The sequence below is a fragment of the Cuculus canorus genome, chromosome 2 (genome assembly GCF_017976375.1).
Source record: "Cuculus canorus isolate bCucCan1 chromosome 2, bCucCan1.pri, whole genome shotgun sequence".
NCBI classification, from domain to species: Eukaryota; Metazoa; Chordata; class Aves; order Cuculiformes; family Cuculidae; genus Cuculus; species Cuculus canorus.
In genome coordinates, this window is record NC_071402.1 from 143,654,270 (window position 1) to 143,672,055 (window position 17,786).

Below are 17,786 nucleotides of genomic sequence, written 5' to 3' on the forward strand. Positions count from 1 at the left end.
GCCCGAGGCTGCGGGAGGACGCGGAGGGACCCTGTGCCCCCCCAGCCCCGGGACGCGCAGATCCCGGCGCCCGCCCCCGCTCCTACCGTGCCCGGACCGCGCCGCTGGGGACGCGGCCGGCGCTGCCCGCGTTGCCGTGAGCGCGGCAGCCGTTACCAAGGACGCGGTCGCCTCTGGGCGCTGCCGGGAGAACCCGGCGGGCGGGGGAGTGTAACCCAGAGCGGGGCTGCGAGAGCGGGCACAGCGGTGGAGGACCTCCCGTAGAGCTGGGGCAGCTGGGGTGGTTCAGCCTGGAGGAGAGAAGGCTCTGAGGAGACCTTATAGCGACCTTCCAGTACCTGAAGGGGCTACAAGAAAGCTGAGGAGGGGCTGTTTACAAAGGCTTGTAGTGACAGGACTAGAGGCAATGGGTATAAACTGGAGAGGGGCAGATTTAGTCTAGACATAAGGAGGAATTTTTTCACTAAGAGGATGTTGAGGCACTGGCACAGGTTGAACACCCTGGAGGTGTTCAAGGCCGGGTTGGATGGGGCCCTGGGCAGCCTGAGCTGGTGGGAGTTGTCCCTGCCCATGACCCGGGGGAGGGGGGGTATGGAACTGGATGATCTTAAAGGTCCCTTCCAACCCAAACTATTGTATGATTCTGTGATTCTATCATTCTGTGATTCTATCATTCTATGATCTAAGCAGGTTGGAAAACAATTGAAAATCAGGAAGGGGGACAATAAGGAATCAACAGATTTCAGTAATGGGAACCCCAAGGGTATGAACAACACACTGAAGTATATTTCTATGATTCTATGAACGGGACGGGTTGTTCATTGCTGCTGTGGCAATGCCCTGTTATCCAGAGAGTCCCTTGAAAGTCACTGGGGCTTGAGCAGGGGCTCCTTCGCAGGGCTGGCACGGGGGGAAACGCACATCTCTGACCTGGAGAAGGAGGCTGGGGGCCCGCAGAGGGATCGGACCTGGGGTAGGAGATGCTGCTGGGGCAGCAAGTGGGTGGTGAGGAGTGAGTGGCAGGGTGTGGGGTGAGTGAAGCTGAGGGATGGGGTTAAGGCATTTCTCCTTAGAAGGTAGGAGAAACTGTATTTAATAGAATCATTGAATCATTAAGATTGGAAAAGACCTCTAAGATCAAGTCCAACCATCAGCCCAACACTACCGTGCCTACTAAACCATATCCTGGAGTGCCCCATCTATGCGTTTTTTGAACATCTCCAGAGATGGTGACCCTGTCACTTCCCTGGGCAGCCTGTCCCAAAGTTTCACCACTATTTCAGTTAAGAATTTTTTTCTAATATCCAATCTAAACCTCCCCTGGTGGAACTTGAGGCCATTTCCTCTTGTCCTAGCACTTGTTACTTGGCAGAAAAGACCAGCAACCACCTCGCTACAACCTCCTTTCAGGCAGTTGTAAAAAATGATGAGGTCTCCCCTCAGCTTCCTCTTCTCCAGGCTAAACAATCCCAGTTCCCTCAGCTGCTCCTCATACGACTTGTTCTTCTGACCGTTCACCAGCTTCATTGCCCTACACCAGTTTCATCGCCATAATAAAACAGGCTCTATGGTTTCCATGTGGAATTAAATAATGTAGCGATTAGTGTTACTTTGCACAGGAGTTTAAAGGAAGACCACCTTTTAGCTTGAATTTTAGCCAGTGTAGCTTAAACCTTTCACTAGCTTTCAGTCATTAGAAGAAAACAGCTTTAATTAATAAGGTTAAGATTGACCACATTTAGTTCTTGAGGCAGCATGACAGATTATACTTGAAGTGCTTTTTGTTAAAGAAAATGAAATGTGAAATTAGTGTTTCTTGAAAGAAGTAGAGGAAATATGTATGGGCAGTGCCAATGAATAATGTCTTTTCACATACTGAGGGCAACTCGAGACTATAAACATGCAAGTAAAGCACCCCAAACAGAATGGAAATTAATATTATTTTCTGAGTCCTGCTGTTGATCCATGATGTAAATGAGCCATCACTCTGGATAAATTTTTAAGTTATAAAGTTGCTCTTGCAGTCCCACCTGACTGTCCTATTTTTTGTGCCAGTGAGCAGGTAAGAACTATATTCCCTGACTTTCCCTTACCACCTGTAAATCTCCTCCACACAGTTCAATTATCTGTGTCCATAATATTTTCTACTGTGAGGGTGATGAGCCAGTGGAACAGATTGTGCAAAGAAGTCATGGATGCCCTATCCGTGGAGGTGCTCGAGACAAGGTTGGATGACACTTTGAGCAACCTGATCTACTGGAAGGTGTCCCTGTCATGGCAGGGAGGGTGGAAATAGACAATCTTTGTCTCTTCCAACCCAAACCATTCTATGATAAAAATGGGATTCTACCTAGGAAGGAGTGGTTGCCTGTTGCACACTAGCTGAGATTAGGAAGCTAGGTTCAACTTTCCAGTATATATGTGGTTCTGGAGACCTAGGAAAATATGTCCTTTCAAGTACAGTCCAACAGAAGTGCCCATCTGTTCCAGGACTGGTGAGTTAGTGTAGCAAAGAGTTGTTTTGCCAACTGAGAACTCAGCTGGCTAAGAAACCTCTAGTAATGAGGAAGGTCATGGAATGTATGTGGGATGTATGTCAAAGAATAACAGTGTGAGATCAATACATTCTTTTCATGGAGGTGATTGCCCATATACATTTTACTTACCGAACTTTCAAGCAGTAATTGTAGATAAGTACATGCACAATAATGACTTAAGAGTAGCATTGGCTTTTCTTGTTTCACTGCACAACTCAGAAAATAGAAAATGAATCATTTGATTAGGTGAAAATGAAAGAGTGTTTTTAATAAAAAGCCTGGGTAAAGACAATGCAATTTCTTTATGGAATGCTATGTATGAAGGCATTTCCAGAAAAGATTAAATATTTTCTTTTTTAATGAAAGAATGACTATTAAAAAGTTGAATTTGATGGGCAGAAGGTGCAAGCAGAAAATGTGAAAGGGAGTAAGAGTATCCCCACCATGGGTGGTGGGCAGTGAAGACAGTGAGTTTTCACACAGTGCTGAGTATTTTAGGCAAGAAGTCGGTGGAGTAAGAAATAGAATACCTAAATGAGATCGCTCTGTTCCACTGAACAGCAAGAAGGAAAGATATTTCAGTGGCAAAGATAAATGGGATGATTTGCCCACGAAGAGTATGCATCTCCAAAGAGTATGAAGCTCCATAAAAGGAACTTTGCTAACTAGCTTAGGCTTAGTTACCAGTGGAACTTCCTGTGGGGATAGGTAAAGCAAAAACTGAAAATGTAGAACATCCTGCAAGCCAGCAGTGAGGAATGCTGCTGTGATCTGGTATTAGAAGCTAATGGGCTATGAATGATCTAGAGGTTGAAGGTGCTTTCCCCCTTTCTTCTTTGTAGTGGGCAAATCCTGAGTTTATAGCTCAGCTGTACTCACAGGAAGACTGTTATAACTCTTCTGAAGACTAGAGACCATCTGATTTAATTTCTAATGGCAATTTGTATGACCAGTTTGTGTCTGTTGGTTCTTGCACCAACACTCATCCTTTACCTTACTTTCAATGGCTACATTTCCTGCTTATATTTACATTCAGTTTCTGAGTTACAATATTTTTCTCTTAGACTTCAGTTTGCTAGGCTAGGAAAGTTTATTTCCTCTTGTCTCAGCCTGCAAGTTCTTAGTTTCTCTTACCATCTTAATATCTCTTATTTGCCTGTGTTCCAGTCTGACCTTTTTTTCATAAATAGATTTGACACTGTTTCTAAGGACACTTCACCAGGACTGTTTACAATGGCATTGGTAGTCTTCATCTCTTTTGGAAGTTCCTCAGCTACTATATTCTAGGATGGCATGTTTTTCAGATCATACTAGGGATTGTTGTCACCTTGAAGTTGGATAATACAACCGATTTTTAATCCGTTACTTCTATTTTCAGCTGATGAGTTTGTAGCTTTCTGCAGGATTTAAGCATATGGTATTGCAGTTTGCCTTTATAAAATAAAATTCATTTTTTAAAGAAAAAAACTATTTCTAGCACACAGTCTCTATCTTTTGGTCCCCATCCTCTTCCTCTTTCCAAAGTAATTTTTGAGCCTGATAGCGAATTTGAACCATATTTCATAGAGAGTTGTGGTGTTGGAAATAATTAAGCTTCTATAAATTTTTTAAAACCTGAGGTAGCTGAATGGGGGGGAAAGGAAGATTGATGCCCTTGCTGAGGTAAAGGCAGGCATATGAAGCACAGATCGTGTTCTATAGCAACCGGCCGGCCAAGTGTTTAATTTGTACAGTGCTGGCTAATTAGATTATAAGCAACCTCAGCCTTGCTCAGTAGTGTTTGGTGGAGAAGGTAGAGCCCAGAAGAAAACGTGATAAAGCACATAATTCCATGACAAATCAGGTCTCATTAATTTTGCTGCTCATTTACTCTTTCCCTGATCTTCAAGTCAGATGAGAAAGTTATGGAGCACAGGGCAGTTTGCAGGTGCAGGGACTTCCAGGTGCTGCCTGTTCACACGCAAGTGCCCTGCCATGCCTGCCCATCTTGCTGGGTTCTGGGAATGGTGTTCTTCAGTGATAAAATTTTTCACTCATTCCTTTATGTGATATGAACTATTTTTGTTCCTCCTGTCTGCTCATAGTCTCTGTGCTCCATAGTCTTTTGCACATTTGCAGAGACATAATGGCTGTAGCAAGTCATTGCTGCAGCTGTTGGATTGGTAATTAAGTTCTGGGTGATTCTCTTGGTTGCATTCAGGCTTGTCTTGCTGGATGACAAGAAGTCATGCCTTTTTACATCAGCTGCCACTAAAAAATAAGCATTTATGAACTCCCTCACTTAGCCAGACTGAATGATATTTAATGCCACCTTTCGCTTTTATGAGAGTTGATTGATCAAAGCTAGTAATACCTCCTGGCACGAGAGTATAAATGGATATCTTAGAAAAATTTGCCTGAAAGCTGAAGTGTTAAGCAATCACTTAAAGGATTATGAAAGTATTCTCTCAGTGACTCAAAATCAGCATGCAAAAACTTCCAGGCAATAAAGTCATAAAGTGTTCTCAAAAGCAGCTTACTCAGGAACTGGGTCCACCCAGAGATGGCATTCACACCATGTTTGGCTAATTCTATAAAGTAGTAGTAGTACATTTATGTACTAGTGACTTTTTACTGTAAGTTATTTTTACGTTTTTAATATAAAAGACATTTCATAAAACAGTAGGTGAAATGTTTGCTTGAGCGTAGTCAAAGATGAGATCATTTGTTACTGGCACAAAGAAGTGGGGAATATGAAAAATTTGTTAACATAGAGAGAAGGGCAATTGGAAATTTTTTTACAATCTCAGCTGCAGCCAAAATGTGTAAGCATTTTTTCATGTATATTTTTGCTCACATTATTGTAGCATAGGGTGTAGATTATTACCGTTAAAGTAGAATAATAATACAAGTTGTAAAAAACAGTTGTAGAGGGTTATGTAAAATAAAAAGCCATTTGAGAAAAATAATAGTAGCTATTCTTTCTGTTAAATAGCAGTTTAGCTGATCAGCTTCATGGGCAGTTTGTCAGACAAGTTGAAAACCAGAAGAAAGCAAGATAATATTTGTTGATTTCCTTTTATTGTTCTTTAGCTTGCTTTTCTTGCAACATTTACATAATTTTGGCTTTCACAAAACAAAGTCCTACAGTTTTGGTGAAAAGGGCTGAGCTAGAGAAATAAAAAAAATCCATACATTTTCATTTTGTATCAGTACAAATGCAATGTTTAGGTGCCTAGATTTGTTAATGAACATTTTTATGTATCTTAGTTTCTTGTAATCCATTGCTAGTTTGTGGTTTGGAAAGGCAGGGCAAGAGGCAACCTACATGAGAATGTAAAAAGAGGGAGACAACGAATGGTCATGTCTTTAAGCATGATTTTGTGGAAAACAATTTTCAAAACCTAATCCTTAGAAAGCAAATTACTACTAATTTTTCACTGCATCTCTGATATCTGTGTGGTAATCTCCTACTTACCTCTTGTCTTCTGAGTTTTATGTGCTTTAAAAAATGCCAAATGATCTGAAGTGAGGCTTTTTTAAAGACTGGACATTATGCAATACTCTGTCTTGTCTGTTAGACATTAAAAAAATAGAGAAGACCGCTTTTCAAATGGCACTTGATGCAAGGGACAGAGGTAAGACATGTTATGAGTGGGTGTCTGGCAGAGAGACAGTTACTTCAAAAATCTTTGAGGAAAATAAAGGGTAATATTTTGGTTAATAAGTTATAGATTAGCAATATCTGGATAGTGCTTTTCTGAGCAATGACAATAACAGAGATTCTGCTGTTCTTTTTAAGAAATGGCTTCCAGATGGGAATTATGGTTTACAGTCCAAGACCGAATGTTTTTATCAGTAAAGAATATAATATTTCTGAGTATGAACTATGTTACTAGGCTGTGCTTCTCTCTATTTGTAGGTGGGTGTTTGTTTCTTTTTGTTCGTTTCTGTTTAGTGCTGCCCAGGTCTTTTGAATATTTCCAAGTACAATTTGGGAGAAATAACCAGTGTGGTGCGATAAACCGGTAACTGTGATTATGTCATAATGATATTTGGAGTACCATGTTAGAAGACTGTGACTTTGAAAGATGCAACAAATTTATTCATATATTTTCTTTGTAGCATCAGAACAAGAAATATTACAGATTAAGTTATCAGGGGCCTTAACATGGTGGGATATCTTTTCAATGAAATTTAGGCTGTTTTTCATGGGTTCGTTATACCTTAGTGGGAACAACTACATTCAAGGACTTTTCTCTTTAATTCCTGCATTATCTTTCTGCATCTTCAACCTCAATTCGTTCTTCATGTCATATTTTTATCTTGATATTTCTGCTATTTAAATATGTGTATGTAATAACACTGAAAGAGAAAGCTTCAGAGAAAGATATTCTGGAGTAGAGTCATCTAAGCATATAAATAAATTTTGAATTGTTTTGAAATGCGGACTTTTACAGGAGGAGTCACCAAATTATTGACTCCATTAACCACCTTAATTTGTTCATGTACTGATACAACCCTTTACACACTGAATGGATTAATGACTGATTCTCTTTATGTTTCTGATTGATTCTTCCTTGCATAAAACATTTATATTTTGTTTAATTTTCCAGGGAGAAAGAATAACTATGCACTTTGATATCTATATGAAATGCTTTTTCTAGAACTAGTTAATTATTCTGAACTTAATAGTATGGCAATTCAGTGTTCATAGAAGCTACATAATAACTTTTAAAACTTGCTCATTGGTTAGTTGAATTAGTTTTATGAGTGGATTATAACTAGAAAGTTAATACAGTTTCTGTATGGCCATCAGAAAGATACAGAAGGCTGTTAAGTCTTCAGTGTCAATCAGGCATTCTAATTTATATCATAAAAATTAATGGAACTACAACATTGATATTTTTCTCCAAAGTAGCAGAGATTCAATTAAAACAAAATCAAACAAAAGCATAGCGTGTGCCAAGTGGTCTGGACAAAGCGGTAACCCTGCAAATTAAAGCACCTTATTCTAAGTCAAGGCTATCCAGAACTACTCTTCAGCTTTGCAATTTAGAAAAGACTTCGACTTTCTACCTAGCAAAACAAAAAAAAAAAACCCTGGCAAATTATTTTAAAATGTAGGAAGTAAAATTGCCAGCTACACTTATTAGTTAAATGTTTAGCCTGTGGTGCTAGACATTTGAGATAACTTGATATTAAAAGTAATGCTGCAGATCACTGTCTCTTGTGCTGTGATTCAAGACAGTAATTTTAGTTATCAAATATAAACCCTTCTCAAGAGAACGCTAGTGACATGCCCAAATGCCTTCTGCTTTCCTAGTGGTTTCTAAAAATTGCCTCTTTTTCAAAGGGAAAAAAGGAGAAAGGATTGGACTGTTTGTTTTGGGGTGGGAGTGTGAAATGGAGATCGTTGTAAAATTAGAAATAGAATGTCATAAGCAGTCTCCATTTATGGATTTCTTTTTCTAGAGTAAAAATGAGAGGTATTGGTGGAAAGTATTTTGGACTGCAACGTGATGATATTAATCAGGAAAGAGTTTGGCTGTTTCATGAAGAGCGGTTTCTCACACTAGGTGCTAATACAAACATGCAAAAGACACTACATTGTTAAAGAGAATTTAAAATCCTTTTCTTTTCACGTATTCAATATCTAGTTATTACTGTGCTAACCCCATCTCACTACTTAGTCAATCACCACTAGTAATTCTGGGTAATTCCCTGCATAGTTTTTATGAAAAGTAACAAAAACAGTAAAAAAAAAATCCAAATAATTTCCCCCGTTATATAATCAGAAAGCAAGCCAAGACTGACATCAGGGCATTTTCTCTTCCTTGTAGGTCATTTTAAGGCAAAAATTCAAACACCTTGGAGCAATCACTGGTTTTGAAGAGACTGCTTCTATCGTTTATGGTGGTATGGTAATATTATATGGGAAAATGTGAAATTGAGAGAGGAATGGAGATCAGAATAAAGCCAAATTGCTACAGGGTTTGAGCAGTAAGTGGCTGTAAAATTAATATGGAGCAACAGTTGGATGTTGCAAGGCTGAGCATTAATCCAGTGCCTGGTAGAAAAATAATTTATTCATCTAACTTTCTGTTTCATGGTGATGGCACTGTGCAAGCGATTAAAGAAAACAAAGTAAAAAAGCAACTGTCCCTGTAGTCCACAGAATATATTTGATGATAGTGACATCTCACTCAACTTGGATGAAAAATAAGTCCGTGTATGAAATAAGGATTATAGCTCCATTCCAAATCCTTTTATAGTAGAACTTCAGATTGGGGAGGAAAGTTGCCTTTTTATCAGAATTATTTTTATTGAGAGAAGCAGAAATGTGTGTTACATATACATGTCTTCTTGCATAGTGTACATTCTGATACAGTTAATTCAGCCAATTTTCTGGTATTATTCTCAAGATCTGTGCCATGGATATTAGAGTCTTCCATACGGGTACATTTTTCCTCTGTTTTTTTTTCCATTTCTTCATTTCTTCTGTTTAAAATCAAGCATTTTAGTTGAAATTTAGAATCATTGAAGTTGTTTTAGAGGATCTGAAGCTCTCCCACGTTTTGGTAGTTAGTTGGTTTACTGTAGAAAGAGTTGCATCTAGCTGTTACATCTTTATTTATTTTTTTTTTAGCTCGAGCAGAGATGGAGATTATATCTATTTTTAAGAAACTCCTCTATTCTTTTTGCATCCAACTTATGCATAAATGAATATTTTGGTTTATTGCAAGAGCTGTTGACTTCCAGCAAGCTTTCAACTTCAAGTGTAAAATCTGGGGGACGAAGCAGGCCACTTGTGCAAAATGCATGCGCACATGCTCTGTTTAGATTTGAAAGAGTAACACTGAATAGCTTGAATGTAATTTTTCCTAGAATATCAAGTTAAAATGTATTGCTTTGGTATGGAAAAGGTTGCTGATTATGTCAAAATACTGTCTTACTGGGTAGGTTGAAATAATTTATTAGAGATTGAAGGGGATCCTGTCCCTATTGAGAAATCATATATGACAAGACTTTAGTGTCTGCTCCCCTTGCCATCAGGAGATTCCTGACAGTGATTTTGTGGGAGGAAAATTTTGGTCCAAAACAATACTTTCAGATAGCAAACAGTTAAATTTCATTTTTACCAGGCTCATTCAAAGAAACCTAGTACCCTTGACATTCTAAAACATAGTTTAGTTAAATTAATGACATTTATCTGCTGAGCTTTCAGTGTAGAAGGTTTGTTATTTGTTCTGATTTTGGTAAAGCCTTTCACACTGGAAATAAGGGTAGTCTTTGTATGCCAGGAGTCAGAAGTAATTAGGCTTAAGATTCTGAGCAAATCTACTACCAATTAGCTCTTTGCTACTGCTGTCAGGTAAATATAAGCACATTTAAGCATAGTAAACTCAAAATTATATGCTTTAGTGATTAATTTATAATGGTATTTTATCCTTTTGATATTTTGGTTCAGTAACACTACTAAATTTGAGGCAGTGACATTTAAGAGTTAATAAAAATTTTGTGCCATTAAAATGAATAAGTGCAGAGTAAAATCTGAGGATACGAATCTGCACATTTTGATGCTAGCCGTCCTTTGCATCTCCTGCTAGATATGCTATACCGCACAATGAGTACAACATAGAAATTGATGCCAAAGCTGGCTCATGGACTGGGAGCAGGCTAACCTATTCGTGCGATGCTTTGCCAAAGCTGATTTACTTTGCTAAAAACCAGAGTAAATTAGACAGTGTGCAGCATTAAGCAGTGTGGTTAAAACTGCTTCCAGTTACCCACGCTGGCTCCCTTTGAGCTGCTTTGGCTATCTCTCCGCAGCAGCGTGTTGTGCAGCACAGACATGCCCTGACTAAAATTGATGTGTGTGAAATGTTATTCATGTAAGGAAGGACTGACGGATTGTACCCATCCTTTCTTCTTCAGAAATTCTGTCTTCAAATACATGCAGAATGTACAACTAAGTATGTCTTAAAATAACTACAGTCTAACTGTCATTGCATTTGACCTCAGAAATGTGATTCTCTGAGTAAACACAGAAAATGAAGGCACCGCAACTGATTATAATTAAATAAAAGTGGCTAAGCACAGATCTGTGGTATAAATAGATGTGTTATGGCTGACAGTTAAAGTTGGAGTTCAGCTTACGTGTTAGCCTTTGCATTACTCATGTAAATCAATGTTACAAGAGAAACCTCATAATTTACCGCTACCCATAAAGCATCCTCTCTGTAATCAATAGTGATTCCTATATGGAATTACTGTGCCGAGCAACCTTTCTTCCATCCATATCCTCGGCATGATTGCTGTATGGTTTGGCACCATGACAGAAGAATATCCAGTGAGCTCAGTAGTTTTCTGCGTGGAAGGATTTAGCTGTCCTAATTTGGTACAAAAATTCCATTCAGTCTAAAGTAAGCAAAACTGGAATTAAATACTTCAAGTGGTGAAGAATTGAATAGAATTTTCAAGGAGGAAATTCTTTGCAATCGCACTGTATTGAGACTTTACAATTAAATTCAGCTTATTTTTTTCCTATATGGAACAGAATACAGTAATTAATTATACTTGGTGCTGCCTGCCATGCTGATAACAGTAAAGGATGATCTGGTAATTTTTTTTCCTCTCCACTTTCGGTGATCACTATATATGCTGCACTTGGGACTGAGAGCAGACCATATTCAAATGAATCTCAAAACGTTTCACGGCTTTCTGATTATGTGAGCATACCTCGATGCACATACAGACGTGCTGTGCTTGGCTCATCAGTCTGCCGAACAGGAATGCTGAGTGCAGGGGTATTTCTGGACCCCTCCACTCCTCTTGGGAGCCTGGGGTGCCCATGTGGATGCAGGTCGCTGAGGCACTCCAGGCACAGAGTGGAGTCAGAGCCACAGTCCCTGTCTGATGGGATTCCCTTCTACAAAACAGGCTGAAGCTTAAAACAGTGCGATGGTGACTGAGGCATGCAGGAACCTTAGTCTGCCGTAACTCACCACTTTACGAGACAACCCCACAAGTTCACGTGCAATCACCAAGTGACTGTGAGCCCAGGACATGAGCAAGATCCTTCCTGGAAGCAGCCAGTGGTGTCAGTAAGTCGTAGGTGTGCTCAGGGCAGCTGGATTGCAGAGAACCCCTCAGGGAACTGAGTGCAGACTTGTCTTTTAATGGACTTAAAAGAAGCTGTAGCTGTTAAGTTCAGAGTTCGGTGTACTCACAGAAACTGAAGCTGTGGCCCTTAGGAGACTGAGAGGACCGAAACAGCGGAGCCAAGTGAGTTCAGATTTTACAGTCACTAAAGCAGAGGTTTTCTGAATTGCTTTTGTGGATTTGGATTGCCTGAATTCAACTTTAAGTGCTTTGTGTTCATCCTGAGTGTAAGGCTCTTGGTTCCAACAAAAACATAGGCTACATCTCAAATAAACAAAATTCAGAAAATAATTGGTTTTCCATTTTAGTATGTGTTCGCAAGTACTAAAGTAAAAACATCCTTTAATTTTCTAGTCACCTCTGTAACTAACACCTCTAGTGGAACCTCTTCTAGTTACATAAAACAGGCACTTGCAAATGTCATGTTTTATAAAGCTGTGATTAACTAATGGAGGAATAGAAGAGTTTTCTAATAAAATATGGTAAACATGCTAAATAAATGGCCCTTAGAAAAAAATCATAATTCTCCTTGGCATTGGATTACAGCATCACGTAGTGACAAAGTACATTTAAGCTGACAAAGTACTGCAGAAATCGGTGAAGTTATGTGCTTTCCTGTTCTCGTTGTTCCATTTCTCATATGAAAGCTACTTATTTTTTTCTTTTCTCTTCTTGATACAAGGATAGATGTGTAATTATATGCTATACATTTTTCATATAATTTGTGATTTATAAGGTACAACACATAACATAAACCATCGTGTTTTGTTTTTAGAGTTAGCAGAAGAATAATGCTTCACTTTAAGATGTATCTTCCCATGAAGTGTCTTATGTGTCTTTTTCAACTTTTACCAACAGAACAGTGTAGTATTTGTAAAGTGTTATCTTTTTGCTGTAAAATATTAAGACTATGGGAAAACACACAAAGGCTATTGAATGTCTAGCAATTGCTTTGCATATAATCGGTAGAAAAATACGTGTACTCACAATATTGCTTTATTTTTGGGTTCTTCAGTGACTGCTCAGTGCTACAATAGAATAATATCTCCATACAAGAGGCAAAAACCCCAAGACAGATGGACTGAAAAGTGCTAAGTACTAACTTTACCATTATAATTCTCAGATTAGCAGAAGTATGTTAAACTCAGCAATTGTTGACAAATATTGCATTTGTATTTAGCTTGAAATTTGCTGCTTTTATTTCAGGTCACGAAAGGACAAGTTTAAGAAGGACAAGCCCCTTCAAGCTATTCTCCAGCCATATAAATTGAACCCTTGATGATTTATCATTCCAATCCCTTCCTCCGCTTCTCTTGACTGCCTTGCAGAGACGCGTGGTGCCCCATTTCTCAGTATTCATTGCACAGCAGTGCTTACAGTCACAGCACAGCTCCCGCTGCTTACAGCTTGCAGTTGCAAGTGCTCAGCACTTCTACAAATTACACTCCACTGTACCAAGCACCAAGAAAAACACAGTTAGCAACCACATGTGCAAAGTGAGTAGCATCACACAGGAAATCTGTGGTAAAGGCAGGGGTACGATGCAATCCCCCAGGGCTGTACCAATGCCTTAATCATGAAAACATGTTCTCTTCTCCACAGTCGTCTGCTTCATTCACTACGTACTTCGAATGGCTGCAACAAAGAAAGCACAGATTCCACAGACCACGCTCGCTTTTACCATGCAATGATTTCTCCTCCAGCACAGGTCTTTTCACTATATAACACAGAAAACCCATGGAAATCTCTCTCCGCTATCAAAGGAATCACATGAGAGTTCTCTCACCCTCACCACTCACATAATCCACCAGAGCCTTTGTCCCTTTGTCTGCCTCTTCTGCCACCGTAAGATGGGTGCACTGGAGTAACAGGATTCCTGATCCAATTCCTGCACTTAATCAGGCCCCAGATTGCAGCAGCAATGAGCAACAGGATCAGGGAAGGCCATTTTGAACGCCAGTAGCCCCGAGGCTGGAGCATGCCCAGATATTTCATGGAACGACTCTGGCAGGCCCGTTGCACACAGGTGTTTATTGGCTTGAAGTAAAAATCAGAAATACCAAGAATAATTCATCCACCACTCAGCTTTTCAAACAGAACAGGAATGGGCACAATGCGCAAATCTAAATGGCAGATAACAGCAGCTATTAGCTAACAAGCACACTTTACTCACGGAATTGTTTGCATGATGAACTTTTTCTTTTCCTGGATTGAACCCACTTTACTATGAAAACTGATTATGCATAAAGTATTGTCAAAGACACGTAGCTGAGCAACCATATAACTCCTTTTTTCACTAATATCTGTCATCTTTAACAGAACAAAAGATGCTGCACCTAACTGCAGTAAGTACAAATTTACTCCTTAGAAACATGATTTGCAGTTTACTTTCATTTACATCTAAAAGCTATCCAAAAGCAAAACAGATCTAACTGAATCAGAAGTAGCATTTTGCACTTACATTAAAGATATTACTTTTCACACTAAAATTACTTTAAGAAGCAAAGAACTGCTATGTGTGGAAAAACTGAATGAGAAATATAAGAAACTATTCCAAAGAGGTTTGCTACGTTGCAGACCAAAAGCTCTGCACAGCCTCTCCGTGACCTAGACCACAGCCAGCTCCGCACGATTTATTGCTTATCTTTAATAAAGTGAAATCCAAGTGCCTTTTCTGTTTTGTTACTTCCATTTTAACACTAGCAGTAGCAGACAGACAGATAAAGTTTAGTTTTAGCCTGGGAGCTAGACAAAATACTTCTAACATACATATGTACTGTTACAGTCTGACTTATAAATGCTCAGCAGTAAAGTCAGCAGGATTTGAGCACTAAAACTGGAGAAGAGTAAATGGAAAGAGACCCTGCCTTAGCTGCAGGCTTGTGGTAATAAGGAAAAGCGCTCTTGACTGCTCTTGGAAACTTGTCATGTAAGCGAGCGAGGAGAGAGGTCAGGCAGTGACAGGCTACTCTTTCAGCATGAAACAGGGGGGAGGGGGCACCAAATCTAAACAACTAAGAAGTTTGAAACATGCATTTAACTAAAAATGAATGTTAATAAAAGACATTATAGCCATTATTTATAAATGTAATCTGAAAGTACCATAGCTTCTGGCTTCCACTCAGATGATGTCTGGCAGCACGCTGTGTATCATCCACAAAGCATCTTCCAGAATCCTCAGCACCCTGGCTTTAGGGATCGCTCTAAATCTCACTAAATTCTAATGATTCTGATGTCATTTTCTAAGTTTAAAGTGTTCTTTCAAGTGACATCAATCATGACTCAACGGAGCCTCTCCTGCCATATATGACAAAGGCTCCTATTTTTAAACTTTCAGACAAATACAGCCTGTATAACTTTTTTACCAAAAATACGTCAGCTCAAATATCACTATTCCGAGTGTATTCTGTTCTTTTGGGATACTTGTCAGCTGGCCTATTTTAGGTTTGTAAGAAATTAGATGTTTTTCTAGAAGTAAAATAACAGACTTGGAGAACGGAGCTTCCACCTTGCATTATTAAAAGAATTAATGATAATCTGTGGTTATATTGTCAAGAAGCACAGAGACTAATTGCACAGAGCCAACTATTCACTCAGCATGGTGGTTAAAATGGATGAATGGATAAAAATGATTTGTGTTAGTGCCTGCAGTCTCTTGTAAATGTCAAATACTTTCTCGACATTCTAAAACCCAGCCTGTACAGCGAAAGTGGGAGAGTAGCATTTCATCTTAATTTTAAATTGCATAAAACTGATTATCTTCTTCTAGCACTCAGTATTTCACCATTTCATGATGACCTGAGATGCTGCTCATAACTAACTGGCTATACTCTTTCAACTCATCATGTCTCTCATTCTCTTTTAGCAGAGCAGTGAAGATTTTACTTCAGATAACTGAATAAAATTTTACTTCCTGTATACGAAGATATTTACAGATTCCTTGCAACCAGTTTTCTCACTTGGAGAAATTGTTAATATTCATCTCCTCTGTTTCTAGTACATGGCAGTCTTGCTGTTCCCATTAATCCCAGTCACATGTATGTTATCTTCGTGCATTTTAGTACTGTCCCTTCAACTTTTTACTGTTCACTTTAATCACCTTCAAAGAACACCTGGACATATTCTCATCTGCCCGTCTGCAGCACATTCACAAAATGTTCAAATAGAAAAGATTTATGGTATTTCCTTGGTTCACCCCATTTGTGTACTTAGCGTACATCTGTTAGACTCTTATTTTTTTGCTCTGCTGTAGCAGAATGATGCACAGGTGTAATTGAGCTGACAAAAGTGTTAATATTTTTCTAAAACACATCACTTATATTTAGTACAACTGACATTTTACTCATTGTTCTCGTTAGTAACCACATTTATTCCAAAAGAATTGTGAAATGAAATCATCAAAAAGCTACCAGCTGCACAAGTCTTCTGAAACCTCTGTCATCTCAGTCTGTCTTACACATTACAAAAACATGCAGAAAGGCTTAAAGATAGTTTAAAAAAAAAAAAAAAAACAAAAAAAGAAAGAAAGAAAAGGAATATCCAGGTGGCTTTTTAACTGTGGAATACAATAAAAAAGAGTTTGGAAAGTATTACAGAGAAATATCATAACGAAAAAACAAGATATGCAGTTTACAAGTTGAGATATATAGTGCTGTGCCTTTGCTTGAGCCGAAATCAGTAAAGCAGACAGAGCTCACTTTATACGGGTTCACTAACTGCTCGACACTCTGAGTTTACAAATGTCTGACTGGCAGCTTGCAGGTGTGCTGATCAACACTAGGAAATCTTCTAAGGCTTAAGGTTAATTAAGGTTAATTATTCTGAAACACTGTTTCAGAGATTTCATTAATAATTGCCTAAAGTGACAGAGATGAATTGCTGCCTCCATTTTGGGAGCACTTGGGAAATGGCTTAAAAGCGTGTGACAAGATTTATCGAGGACACATTGTAGGTGTCAAAGAAATGAAACCCTGAATGGACAGTTAAGCAGGAAAGGACATGCCAGTCTAAAACAATCCTACAATTTGCATTAAATAACTTAGACAAAGAGTCTGCCGAGATTTATCGGCAACACATATTTACTAGCATGTGCTTGGCAGGAATTCGATGCATTTGCATTGAAGTTCACTCCCAGATACCTAATCTCAGATATTAATCCAAAGATAATAACCAGACAGCTCTTACACGTTTGATTACTCACCCAAGTATTTATCATCTTTGCTGACTGCATCTTATCTCAAAGCCAGACCCTGAGTCCTGAGAAGTCATCAGCTTGGTTCCAGGGTAGGAGCTGCCAACCCCACTGTGAGGAGTGTTATTGAAGTCAAAGGGACCACACATGAAACCAGGCACTAAAGTTCAACAGTAAAAGTCAGCAAGACCTGGCATTAGATTACAGGGTTTTCAGAGCAAAGGCATTCCTAATTTCCCAGGCACAGAAAGACAAGAGCTAAACACCTGATATTGTTAAAAATGAAACTTTTCTACTGGCTTCACTAGCACCACATTTTTATCCACTGCTATCCCATCTCTGCCACACTGTTCAACTGCATGAACAATCCCGTGTTTTCAAGCGATGCAGATGAAAGTCACTTGAGGCTAACTAAAGGAAGAGTTCCTAGTATCACTCTTCAGGAGTTGCAGCGATGTCAGCTATCTGCTGCTATTTCATACCTGTCTCATACACATAATACAGAAAGCAGCAGTAGCCGTTGGGTACTCATCATAAAGCAATCCAGACTAAGCACTTTCCAATAACACAAAGTGAGGTAATTTACCAGGAACAGAGGGCGTTGCATTAGCATAAAAAAAATTCTAAGTTATTCACAAGATGCTAGAAAAGAAGGAAGAATCATCAATCCTGAACACTGGAAACATGAGGATCCATAAGGATTTTACACAATGCTAGTGAGCCCAAGGCAAGTAACCACTGCTCTAAGCAGAGATGTGCAGGGAGCAGAGCAGCAGCATGGCCTCTCTGCAGCGCTCTCTCAGATTTAGAGAAAATCTAGCCTCTTGTTTTCTGATTTGATTTTGCGACGGACAAGCTACTGTAGCTGGGAGCAACCCAGGAGATTCTGCACAATACCTGAGCCTGAGTGTCCT

The 17,786-nt window shown here is 39.1% G+C and overlaps 1 protein-coding gene across 1 annotated transcript in view; it reads right to left on the minus strand.

Annotated features, from left to right (window-relative positions):
• Positions 1-16,082, minus strand: part of ODAD2 (outer dynein arm docking complex subunit 2) — a 103,635-nt gene extending 87,553 nt beyond the window's left edge. The window contains exon 1 of the mRNA XM_054060614.1: positions 14,784-16,082. The gene's annotated coding sequence lies outside the window, so the exon portion shown is untranslated. The remainder of the gene's footprint in view (positions 1-14,783) is intronic.
• Between the last annotated feature and the right edge of the window lie 1,704 nt (positions 16,083-17,786).